Source organism: Pogoniulus pusillus, chromosome 24 (assembly GCF_015220805.1).
Source record: "Pogoniulus pusillus isolate bPogPus1 chromosome 24, bPogPus1.pri, whole genome shotgun sequence".
NCBI classification, from domain to species: Eukaryota; Metazoa; Chordata; class Aves; order Piciformes; family Lybiidae; genus Pogoniulus; species Pogoniulus pusillus.
In genome coordinates this window covers 20,159,041-20,171,686 of record NC_087287.1, presented here as the reverse complement: position 1 = coordinate 20,171,686, position 12,646 = coordinate 20,159,041, and the positions used below count along the sequence as shown (strand labels likewise).

General features: G+C 48.1%; 1 non-coding gene across 1 annotated transcript; it reads left to right on the top strand.

Moving 5' to 3' along the window:
* Positions 1–3,091: 3,091 nt before the first annotated feature.
* On the top strand, positions 3,092–3,276 carry LOC135186388 (U2 spliceosomal RNA). Its single transcript, XR_010306833.1, has one exon. It is a non-coding gene; the product is annotated as a U2 spliceosomal RNA (small nuclear RNA).
* Positions 3,277–12,646: the final 9,370 nt, after the last annotated feature.

Sequence of the window (12,646 nt, the reverse complement as noted above, 5' to 3'; positions counted from 1 at the left end):
AGAAAGAAAGGCAAGTGACTGTCTTGGTTATTTACAAACAGAGAAACAGCTCAGCTGCTTCTGCATGGCTGTTCCAGCAGCTCTCATGCATACTGGAGCTGTGCTTCGATCCCACACCTCTGCACGGTTGAAATCTGAAGTAGAGAAGTTCAATCCCAAGCACAGCTCCAGGCTGGGTGGGGGATGGCTGAGAGCAGCCCTGAGGAACAGACCCTGGGGGTCTGGGCTGATGCAAAGCTCCACAGGAGCCTGCAGTGTGAGTGCAGCCCAGACACAACCCTGTGCTGGGCTGCAGCAAGAGCAGTGTGGGCACAGGGCAAGGGAGGGGATTGTGCCCCTTGGCTCTGCTCTCCTCAGATCCCACCTGCAGTCCTGGGGGCAGTTCTGGAGCCCCCAGCACAAGCAGCACATGGAAGTGTTGGAGCCAGTCCAGAGGAGGCCACCAAGATGCTCAGGGGGATGCAGCAGCTCTGCTCTGAGCACAGGCTGAGAGAGTTGGGGCTGTGCAGCCTGGAGAAGAGAAGGCTTGGAGGAGACCTTGGAGTGGCCTTGCAGTATCTGAAGTGGGCTGCAGGAGGGCTGGGGAGGGACTACTGACAAGGTCTGGTAATGACAGGAGGAGGAGGAATGGATTTGAACTGGCAGAGGGGAGATTGAAACTGGATGTTAGGAAGAAGTTCTCTGCAGTGAGGGTGACACTGGCACAGGTTGAGGTTGGTGAGACACTGGCACAAATTGCCCAGGGAGGCTGTGGAGCACAGAATCACCCAATGGGATCTTTGATCTTTGATCACATTGGGTGATTCTGTGCTCCACAGCCTCCCTGGAGGTGTTCAGGATCAGGCTGGATGAGGCCTTGGGAGACCTCTCCTAGTAGGAGGTGTCCCTGCCTATGGTGGGGGGTCAGAACTCGATGAGCTTTGAGGTCCCTTCCACCCTTCCATATGATTCTATGCTTGTTACATCTCTCACTCATACCAACTTATGTCTGGCAGACTCTGGCTGCGTTAGAAGTGCCATCATTACAGATGCATTTCTCCAACCCATCCAAACATTGCTTTTTGTTGGGAAAAAAAGGGGAATCTCATTTTTCATTAAAGCAAGCTCTACAGTGAGCCTCATTAGCAGGAACAGAGGGAAAAGATATATCAGAAGTCCAAGCAGTTGCAGCCACAAAGATGTTTCCAATCGTCCAGTGAGTCACTATGTCCGAGCAGCCTTTGGTTTCTCCCTGTGGCTCAGACTAAATTATTAGACTATTTTTATGCTTTAGTTGACTTTGTTTTGGTTTGTTGGGTTTTTTGTTGGTTTTTTTTTTTTTTTTTTAGGAAATTGTAGCTTTTTATTTCAAAGACTACTGCAATAAACCCTCAGATTATTCAGATGTATCAAGTGCATCGTATGAGGCAGTAGCCGCAGCTATTTTGTTCTTAATAGCACAAAATATTCACTGGCTTTTCCATCTCCTTCATAGTTATAAATTGGCAGACTCCTTACAAGGCATTGCTACAGGCAGGAAAAATCCTATAAACATGAAAACTTGATCCAGCCAATGGCTGGCAGCATAATGAAAGATCTGAGCAGAAGGTAAACACCAGCTTAGCATTTAAAGTGATATATCAGAGCTGCAAAGGGGATCATAGAATCACAGAGTGGTTTAGCTTGGAAAGGACCTCAAAGCTCGTCCAGTCCCAACCCCCTGCAATAGGCAGGGACACCTCCCACCAGAACAGGTTGCTCAAGGCCTCATCCAGCTTGGTCCTGAACACTTCCAGGGAGGCTGCGGAGCACAGAATCACCCAATGTGATCAAAGATCAAAGATCCCATTGGGTGATTCTGTGCTCCACAGCCTCCCTGGGCAACCTGTGCAGTGTCTCACCACCCTCAACCTGTGCCAGAGTCTCACCACTCACTGTAGAGAACTTCTTCCTAACATCCAGTTTCAATCTCCCCTCTGCCAGTTCAAACCCATTCCTCCTTCTCCTGTCATTCCCAGACCTTGTCAGTAGTCCCTCCCCAGCCCTCGTGGAGACCCCTTCACATCCTGCAAGGCCACTCCAAGGTCTCCTCCAAGCCTTCTCTTCTCCAGGCTGCACAGCCCCAACTCTCTCAGCCTGGCCTCACAGCAGAGCTGCTGCAGCCCTCTCAGCATCTTGGTGGCCTCCTCTGGACTGGCTCCAACACTTCCATGTGCTGCTTGTGCTGGGGGCTCCAGAACTGCACCCAGGACTGCAGGTGGGGTGTGAGGAGAGCAGAGCCAAGGGGCACAATCCCCTCCCTTGCCCTGCTGCCCACACTGCTCTTACTGCAGCCCAGTACAGGGTTGTGTCTGGGCTGCACTCACACTGCAGGCTCCTGTGGAGCTTTGCATCAGCCCAGACCCCCAGGGCCTGTTCCTCAGGGGAAAAAAAAATCTCTCTGCCCATCTTCACTCTTGCACTCCTCCCCTGACGTGCTTTCTCCTGCTTGTAGACTGACTGAGCAGTTTATCCTCCTTTGTTAGGAACAAAACTCCTTTAGAAATTAAATGCTAGGCTTGTGCTACCTCAGGGAATCCTTTGCTGCCTCTGTGTATGATAGAGACATGAATTGAAAGGCTGCTCTGCTGTGGGATGTTAAGTAGATTACTCCTCCCACTGTGCCAGCCAGCACCACTGTCAGCATTAAACCAACTTATTAATAGCCAGATACACTTGAAAACACAACCACCCAAGCAGCAATGCTAAGAAGGGTTTACCTCTTTACTGGTGGCACCTCTCTGGGCATCTCTTCTCTCTGCAGGTGGAAGCATGCAGAGGCATGGTGGTGTCAGCCCATCCCCGGCGCTACTGACGCTCAAGTCAGTGAGTTATTAGCCATAGGACTTGGGAGATTGTGTGCTTTGGTGGCACTTCACACACTGACAAACAGCTGAAAAATGTTGCCCTGTAAACGTAGTTGTCTCCATTGATCAAGAGATGTGGCATGGAAAGACATCAGTCACTGTAACCCCCAAGATACCCCACGGAAATGGATTTCAGTAACAACAGAGCTATAAAGCTGCACCTGTCCTCTTCTCACAGGCTCAGGACTGAAAACAAATGCTAGCTCTTCACTTCTGGTGGTCTGCTAAGATCAAGTGTAGTATCTGTTCTTACCAGTTTAATATCTGATACATCCTCAGGGAGAGGACTTACATTAGATTTTTGGGTGTGGGAGTTGGATCTGGAGCTTGGTTCCTCTGCTCCATATTCAGAGAAGGGTGACAAAGCTGGTGAGAGGCCTGGAACACAAACCCTGTGAGGAGAGGCTGAGGGAGCTGGGGGTGTGCAGCCTGCAGAAGAGGAGGCTCAGGGCAGAGCTCATTGCTGCCTGCAGCTGCCTGCAGGGAGGTTGTAGCCAGGTGGGGTTGGGCTCTGCTGCCAGGCAGCCAGCAACAGAAGAAGGGGACAGAGTCTCAAGTCTGTGCCAGGGGAGGTCTAGGATGGATGTTAGGAGGAAGTTGCTGGCAGAGAGAGTGATTGGCATTGGAATGGGCTGCCCAGGGAGGTGGTGGAGTGGCTGTGCCTGGAGATGTTGCAGCCAAGCCTGGCTGGGGCACTTAGTGCCATGGTCTGGTTGGTTGGGCAGGGCTGGGTGCTAGGTTGGGCTGGCTGAGCTTGGAGCTCTCTTCCAGCCTGCCTGATTCTATGGTTCTGTGTTCTCTATGCTTACCAAAGCCGTGGCCAAGCAGTGTTACTGCTGGCACCATGCTTCCTTTAGCTACATGGAAAAACTGCTCAGAGGAGGGGGCTGAAGTGCATCAGTGCTACAGACAGACATGCCTCCCACTGTGGTCTGAAGTGGATATTTTTTTGACTGTGCATTGAAAACCAGGTAAAATGAAGCATAACTTCCAGCCAGTTTGACTGCTGTAAAACTCAGTACTGGAAGGGCCTTCTTTCTGAGCAGCTTCCTCACCTGCATGAGCCAATGCCACCTCTTTTCTCCTGATAACATCTGGGTGCTCAACTCCCTTGCAGGAGCAAGGCCTGGAGACCCATCACAGCCTGGGACATGAGGATGCTGCTGATTACTTTTCTGGTTATCAGAAAAGGTTCACATGTCTGCTGCCACAGAATGAACTGAGGGTGTGGAGAGAACACAGCCTGTGGTGGATCAGCCAACTCAAAAGCAAGATTTAGTCCCAGAGATTACTCTTACTCTCTCAAAACTTTAACCTAAAGAGTCCAAGGGTAAAAAAAAACAAGCCAAAATAAGGGGCAATGGTGGAAGCTGAGGCACAGGAAGTTCCATGGAAACATGAGAAGGATTTTTTGCCCTGTGAGGGTGACAGAACTCTGGAACAGGCTGCCCATGGAGGTTGTGGAGTCTCCTTCTCTGGAGATATTCAAAACTCACCTGGGTGTGTGTGCTAGTTTGAAGCAAGCTGGAATGTTTTGGTAGAAGAACTAGATAACGGGCAGTGAAATGAAAAACAATTGTGTCTACTTCTCTCACAGTCACGCTGAGAACTCTGGGAAGAAGAAGAAAACATTCTCCATTTTGTCTCTCTCTCTTGCTTTTGCCTTAGACCTGGTCACATCTCATTAACCCTGCTCCTACTAACCTTGCTCCCTAACCTCTTGGCCGCACCTCTTTTCTTCCTGAGAACTGGGGTAAGGTTGAGAGGGACGGGAGGAGGTGTTGGGGTGGTTTGAGAGCCCCTCCTGGGGACTCAGGTTTCTGGGAGGGGAGTTGTGCTTTTGTGTTGTTTATCCTTTGTATATTTCTGTATATAATTGTATATAACTGTATATATTGTAAATAGCTGCTTGTAAATTCTGCTAGCTGTAAATAAATTGCTTCATCTATATTCCCAGGGTCCGTCTGAGTTAGCTGGGGCAAATACAAAGTGTGGGAGGGGCGGGGTAACCCCCAAACCATCACATTTTTAATTGGCTTTCCCAACGTGGGGCTAGATATTTCAGTGAGTGGAAATTAGCTCTGGGAATTAAGATGAAGCTAATCAAGCAGCTATTGTACTTGGTGGGGATTGCTGTGTGGCCTGTTTTCTGGTTTTTTGTGTACAATTGGATCAAAGATCAAATTGGTTATTTCTTGCTTCATGTAGTTTTTAAGAAGGCTAAAGTTAAGCTTTCAAACATGTTCTGGAGCTGGGGTGATTTTATTCTTGGTTATGCTGGTTTTAGTGTCACTGAGAATATTACTAGTGATATTACAAGAGTTCTTGTCAATAATGTTACAATCAATCGAGAGTCTGCTTTATCTACTGCTCTCATGAGGGTCATCCAGCCCCAAACTGAAATGCCAAGTCCATGCAAGGATTTTTACAGGAAAGAGATTGTGGCGGGGTTGCTGTACATTATCATGGCTCTTATGATTTTAATTTTCATATTGATTTTGGCATTATTGGTGAAAAATTCAAAACCAGTTTCTGTAAGAGCTAGGAAAAATTCTGTGTCTCAGAAGCAGTCTCTTTCACAGCAAAACAAGGGAACACAGTTATCGGCTTCCCCCTTGCCAGCCTCTGCCCCTCCTTCTCCAAGTGCTGGGAACACAGCCAGTGTTCCTGCCACTAACGTAAACAATGATAACAAAAACAAAAACAATAACGGGCAGAGCTCAGCAGGAGCCCTAGGAGGACAGGCAGGTACCCAAAATCAGAATGTTCCTAGCAACAATCAAAACACCTCAGGGTTGGCAGGCATCCCAGGAGGACAGGCAAATAATCCCACTAATGTTAATAATACTACTAATGCTGGTAACGCTAGCCCAGTCAGTCCAAATCCTACTGACACCAGCTCAGCCAATTCGAACCCCCAGCCAGCAGACCAGAATCAGAATCCTCCTGTTAAAAGCAAGGCAGATTTGAACTCACAAGCTCCAGGTCAGACCCCTAAGGATATAAATGCTCCAGCAGACACATCCAAGTCTGTTGCTGCTCAGGCCCTTCTGGCACCTGCTAAGGCAAAAGCTAAGACAAAGAGTGGTTCGCAGGAGGATGTAAGAGATGGGACCTCTGGTGATCAGCAGCAAGAGGAGGATGAGGAGGCAGTTAGTCTACGAGACCTTGTAGATGTGCTGAGACAACAATACTCAAGTGAGAGGAGTGCTGTGAGGTTAGCTGCCAAGAGAGAGGATGGTTCCAATGAGTTTAGGAATGCTATGAGGAAAATTGTGTTAGGCCAGGCACCACCAGAACAACAGGAGGAAGAGGAGGAAGATGACATCCAGGGTTCCAAGGATCCACTCAGAGAGGTCAGGGAAGTTAGGAAGGAATACACAAGGGAATCAGGTGAGCCAATCTTAAGCTGGCTAGTGAGATGCCGTGGCATTGGTGCTAATGCCCTGCAGGTAGGAGACAAGTCTGCCAAGCAGCTGGGACCACTCACTAAGGAGAGTGGAGTGGACAAACACCTAGCAAGTCCTCTTGGTAGGGTTAGCTTGTGGACACGCCTTCTGTTGGCTGTGGCTATGAGATATCCTTCCCGAGATGATTTGCCATGGGCAGCCAAGAAGTGGAACACCGTTGAGCAGGGAATTAAGCTTCTGAAGGAGTTTGCTGTGAAGGAAGTGCTTTATGGAGATCATGGCACTCATGAGCCTGACGATATTCCTTTGGGGACAGGTCTCATGAAGAAGCTGATTAAGCTTGCTCCTTCATCCTATGCTAACATCTTGGCCAGCAAGTTTCTAGCAAGGAGTGATAATGGAAGATCTTTCACTGTTGGTGAATTCACTGACCAGCTCAGGCAGATTGAGGACAGCTTGTCACATTCTGGTATAATCTGTGCCATAAAGGCTATGACTACAGAGCTTAAAGATGGTATTAGAGATGGCATTAAAGAGAGCATGAAAGAACTGAAGGAGGATCTTAAAAACATTACCAATCTGGTAAAGGATACCGTTCCTGCATCATCTGAATGGGTGAATGTTTCTGCCATCAGAAACAGACGCCCACCTCCTGCAAGGCAATTCCAGCCCAGGAGGAGACAAATTCCACCCAGACAGCAGCAATCACGTGCGTCACTGTGGATACTTCTGCGTGACACATACGGTGAGAACATGAACAAATGGGATGGTAAACCTACTTCAGCTCTTTCAAAGAGGGTCAGGGATCTGCAGAGTGGCAGAAACAGAGGCAATAATGCCAGGAAAGTAGCTGTCACTTCTTCAGCTCCTGAGGGCAACTGCAATTGTTCCAACAGTTGCAGTTCCTCTCACAACAACACCAATCATTGTGTACACCCTACATGCCATGTTCAGCATTAGGGGTGCCCTGCCTCCAGCCAGGAGGAGGAAAGGGATAGTGGAGAGAACCGAATCTATTGGAATGTATTCATTAGGTGGCCTGGCAGTTCAAGAGTTCGGAAATACAGGGCTTTAGTTGACACAGGTGCTCAGTGTACTTTATTGCCATCAAATTGCAAAGGGACAGAGTCCATTTCTATCTTTGGAATCACTGGTGGATCTCAAGAGTTAACTAAGATACAGGCTGAGATCAGTTTAACTGGTAAAGAGTGGAAGACACATACTATTGTAACTGGTCCTGATGCGCCTTGCATTTTGGGAATTGACTTTTTGAGACAAGGTTGTTTCAAAGATCCTAAGGGTCATAAATGGGCTTTTGGAATAGCATCTGTAGAGATTGAGGATGATAAATTGAAATTGTCCATTAGACCTGAACTTTCTGATGAATCTGCAGTTGTGGGACATCATAACATAGAGGACCTGGAAGTGCCAATTGCAACTCAAACTGTTCATCATAGGCAGTACAGAACTAACCGTGACTCTTTGTTGCCCATTCATCAGCTGATTCGTCAATTGGAGAGTCAGGCTGTCATCGAGAAAGCTCATTCACCTTTCAACAGTCCCATCTGGCCTGTGCGTAAACCTACAGGTGACTGGAGACTGACAGTTGACTTTCGTGCCCTCAATGAGGTGACGCCACCCATGAGTGCGGCTGTGCCGGACATGCTGGAACTCCAGTATGAGCTGGAATCGAAGGAGGCTAAATGGTATGCAACCATAGACATTGCTAATGCTTTCTTCTCTATTCCCATAGCAAAGGAGTGCAGGCCTCAGTTTGCATTCACCTGGAGAGGAATCCAGTACCAGTTCAATCGTTTGCCTCAGGGGTGGAAACACAGCTCAACCATCTGTCACTCAGTCATCCACAATGCACTGGAGAAAGGTAAAGCTCCAGAGCACATCCAGTACATCGACGACATCATTGTGTGGGGCCAAACTGCTAAGGAAGTCTTCGAGAAAGGTAACAAAATCATTGACGTTCTGTTGCAAGCAGGTTTTGCCATTAAGAGAGACAAGGTCAAAGGACCTGCCAAAGAAATTCAGTTTCTGGGAGTGCGGTGGCAGGATGGTCGCCGTTACATTCCTCAGGATGTGATCAACAAAGTCTCTACCATGGCAGTTCCCACCAGTAAGAAGGACACACTTTCTTTTCTTGGTGTGGTGGGATTTTGGAGACTACACATTCCTGGTTTCAGTCAGATTGTCAAACCTCTGCATGATGTGACTCGTAAGAAAAACAATTTCGAGTGGGGACCTGAACAACAAGCAGCCTTTGATCAAATTAAACGAGAAGTAGTCCATGCAGTGGGCTTGGGACCTGTGAGATCTGGTCCAGACATTAAAAACATTCTGTACACGGCTGCCAGTGACAATGGTCCAACTTGGAGTCTTTGGCAGAGAGCTCCAAATGAGACACGTGGTCGTCCACTTGGTTTCTGGGGACGTTGTTACAGAGGTTCAGAGACAAATTACACTGCAACTGAGAAAGAGATTCTAGCAGCCTATGAGGGAGTGAAAGCAGCTTCTGAAGTGATTGGAACTGAGTCACAATTGCTTTTAGCTCCTAGACTGCCAGTTCTTAACTGGATGTTCAAGGGCAAAGGTTCATCACCACATCATGCCACAGATGCAACCTGGTCTAAATGGATGGCTTTGATAACCCAACAAGCACGAATGGGTAATCTTGACCGACCTGGTCTGGTGGAGGTGATCACCAACTGGCCGGAAGGCACAGACTGTTCTAAACCTCCAGAGGAGAAAATAACTCGTGCTGAGGAAGCTCCTCCCTATGGTGATCTCTCTGATCAGGAAAAGAACTATGCTTTGTTCACAGACGGTTCCTGTCGTCTTGTTGGGAACAAGCGAAGATGGAAGTCAGCGGTTTGGAGTCCAACCAGGAGAGTTACCGAAACGAAAGATGGCGAAGGAGAATCCAGTCAGTTCGCTGAGGTAAAAGCTGTTCAACTTGCTCTTGATGTGGCTGAACGTGAGAATTGGCCTATCCTTTACCTCTACACCGACTCGTGGATGGTAGCCAATGCTCTATGGGGTTGGCTGAAGGACTGGAAGAAGAATGGTTGGCAGAGGAAAGGAAAGCCTATTTGGTGTGCTGATCTATGGCAGGACATTGATGCACGGCTGGAGAAAATTCCAGTGAAGGTGCGGCACGTAGATGCACACATGCCTAAGAGCAGAGCCACTGAGGAGCATCAACATAACCAGAAGGCAGACCAAGCTGCTAAGATTGCTCAAGTTGATACCAACTCTGAACTTGACATTGACCTTGATTGGAAACACCGAGGTGAGCTGTTCTTAGCTCGGTGGGCCCATGACTCATCTGGACATCAAGGCAGAGATGGAACATACCGATGGGCTCGCGATAGGTCAATTGACTTGTCCATGGACGCTATCACCCAAGTCATCTATGACTGTGACATTTGTGCTGCTATTAAGCAGGCTAAGCGAATCAAGCCCTTATGGTATGGTGATAGATGGTCAAAGTACAAGTATGGTGAAGCCTGGCAGATTGACTACATCACTTTACCTCGATCTCGTTCTGGTAAGCAGTATGTGCTAACGATGGTAGAAACCAGCACTGGATGGTTGGAAACCTATCCAGTTCCACATGCTACTGCACGTAACACCATTGTTGGTTTGGAGAGACAAATCTTGTGGAGACATGGAACTCCAGAGAGAATTGAGTCAGACAATGGTACTCATTTCAAGAATAATCTTGTGAAAAACTGGGCCAAAGAGCATGGTATTGAATGGATCTATCACATACCCTACTATGCACCAGCTTCAGGGAAGATTGAGCGCTACAATGGTTTGCTGAAAACCACCCTAAAAGCCATGGGGGGTGGAACTCTGAAAAACTGGGACAAACATTTAGCACAAGCTACCTGGTTGGTAAATAGTAGAGGTTCAGTAAACAGAGCAGGACCTGCACAATCAGATTTGGTCCAAACAGTAGACGGTGATAAAGTTCCTGTTGTACATGAGAAGAATCTGTTAGGGAAAACTGTTTGGGTATTTTCTCCTTCGGGCGAAGGGAAACCTGTCCGAGGGGTGGTTTCTGCTGAAGGTCCTGGTCATACCTACTGGGTAATGCAGGAGAATGGTGAAATCCAGTGTATTCCACAGAGAAATTTAACCTTAGCTGAGAGAGTTTAAATTCAAGCTGTTAGGAGTTTTCTGTTCTAGGTAACATCGGCGCCCAACACTGAGAAAAATCTACAGTATGTGAGCACGAACCCAACGTCACCTGGGAGTCCCTGTTCTGAGCTTTTGAATCACCTACATCTGATTGAATTGTGAACTGAACTTGTATATATAGTTTTGGTGTAAATATTGGTTTAGATTAGATTGGATAATTCTCAGCGATACTCTGAGCGAAGTAGACAAGGGGTGGATTGTGCTAGTTTGAAGCAAGCTGGAATGTTTTGGTAGAAGAACTAGATAACGGGCAGTGAAATGAAAAACAATTGTGTCTACTTCTCTCACAGTCACGCTGAGAACTCTGGGAAGAAGAAGAAAACATTCTCCATTTTGTCTCTCTCTCTTGCTTTTGCCTTAGACCTGGTCACATCTCATTAACCCTGCTCCTACTAACCTTGCTCCCTAACCTCTTGGCTGCACCTCTTTTCTTCCTGAGAACTGGGGTAAGGTTGAGAGGGACGGGAGGAGGTGTTGGGGTGGTTTGAGAGCCCCTCCTGGGGACTCAGGTTTCTGGGAGGGGAGTTGTGCTTTTGTATTGTTTATCCTTTGTATATTTCTGTATATAATTGTATATAGGTGTATATATTGTAAATAGCTGCTTGTAAATTCTGCTAGCTGTAAATAAATTGCTTCATCTATATTCCCAGGGTCCGTCTGAGTTAGCTGGGGCAAATACAAAGTGTGGGAGGGGCGGGGTAACCCCCAAACCATCACAGTGTGTTCCTGTGTGACCTGCTCTGGGTGATCCTGCTCTGGCAGCGAGGTTGGACTGGGTGAGCTTTGGAGGTCCCTTCCAGCCTCTGACATTCTGTGATGCTGTGAAAACAAAACAAACCCCCCTAAACCAAACCAACCAACAAATCCTACCAAAAAGTCTCCTTGTGCTGGCCATGCCCTTTGCCTTGCTTGACAAGCACTGCAGAAAGGGTACAGTAGGGTATGCTTTAGGCACAGAGTAACTCCTGTGCCAGTCACTTCTGGGGCTGCAGAGTCCTGCCAAATTTTGACATATTAAGGAAAGCTCCCACAATGTAGACAACCACAGTGAAGTAAGAGGCTGGCTTCAACACTAAGGACAAGGGGGAATGGCCTCAAGCTGAGGCTGGGGAGGTTTAGATTGGACATTAGGAAACAGCTTTTCATGGAGAGATTGGTCAGGCACTGGGATGAGCTACCCAGGGAGGTGCTGGAGTCACCCACCCTGGATGTGTTTAAAGGTGGTTTGGATGTGGTGCTTGGGGCTATGGTTTAAGGGGAATCTTGTAGAGTAGGGCTCTGGGTTGGACTTGGTGACCCTGAGGGGCTGTGCCAACCTGGATGCTTCTGTGAATCTGTGACTCGCTCAGGCTGCACGAGTGCAGAGATGCTCACACTCTCTGCCTCGGCAGGACCCTCCTCAGAAGACATCCTCTCATCAACCATCAAGGCCAGAGCTGGTCCCTCAAAACCTTGTCTTTCCCTCCCACTCTCAGGATACTTGTCACACAGTGTGGGAACCTAAAATGAGCTGGTTCTGTGAGCTACACTAGTACAAGAAAGTCATCGTGTCCTTGTTGTTTGACCTAGCAACAGAAAGGTAAAGCACCTGAACTGCTGTCATCTCATCGAGACACTGCCAACAGCGAGAAGGAAACTGTCACCAGAGAGAGGGAATTAGCTGGGGAGGCTCTGCTGTGGAGTGGATCCACCCACCCTACAGCATCAGGTAAAGCTGAAGGCAGCTCACTACCTCACACACTCAGGTGCAGCAGTCTGCACATCCAGAAAGTTTTTTTTGTTGCAGGAAATGAAAGGAAAGCAAATAAAAGAAGTCAGTTTGCAATCCTGAGCATAAAAAGCAGTGCAGGGCAGGAGCAGCTTTACGCTGTGCAAGGCGAAACGCCACGGCGCCGTCTGGCCTCTGGCACTTGCCAGCACCACTGATGCTTGCCATTCCTTCTAAACCAGGGAACACCTGTGGCACTTCTCCAGGGCCCAATGGCCAGAGCTGCCGCAGTGGGCACGCAGCAGAGGTGCTGCTGTGCTGAGGTTTCATGCAATCACAAAAGCAGAGGGGATGGAGGGGATCTCAGCCAAGTCCTGCCAAAGCAGGATCATCTAAGGCTCACCACACTGGAATGTGTCACAGAATCA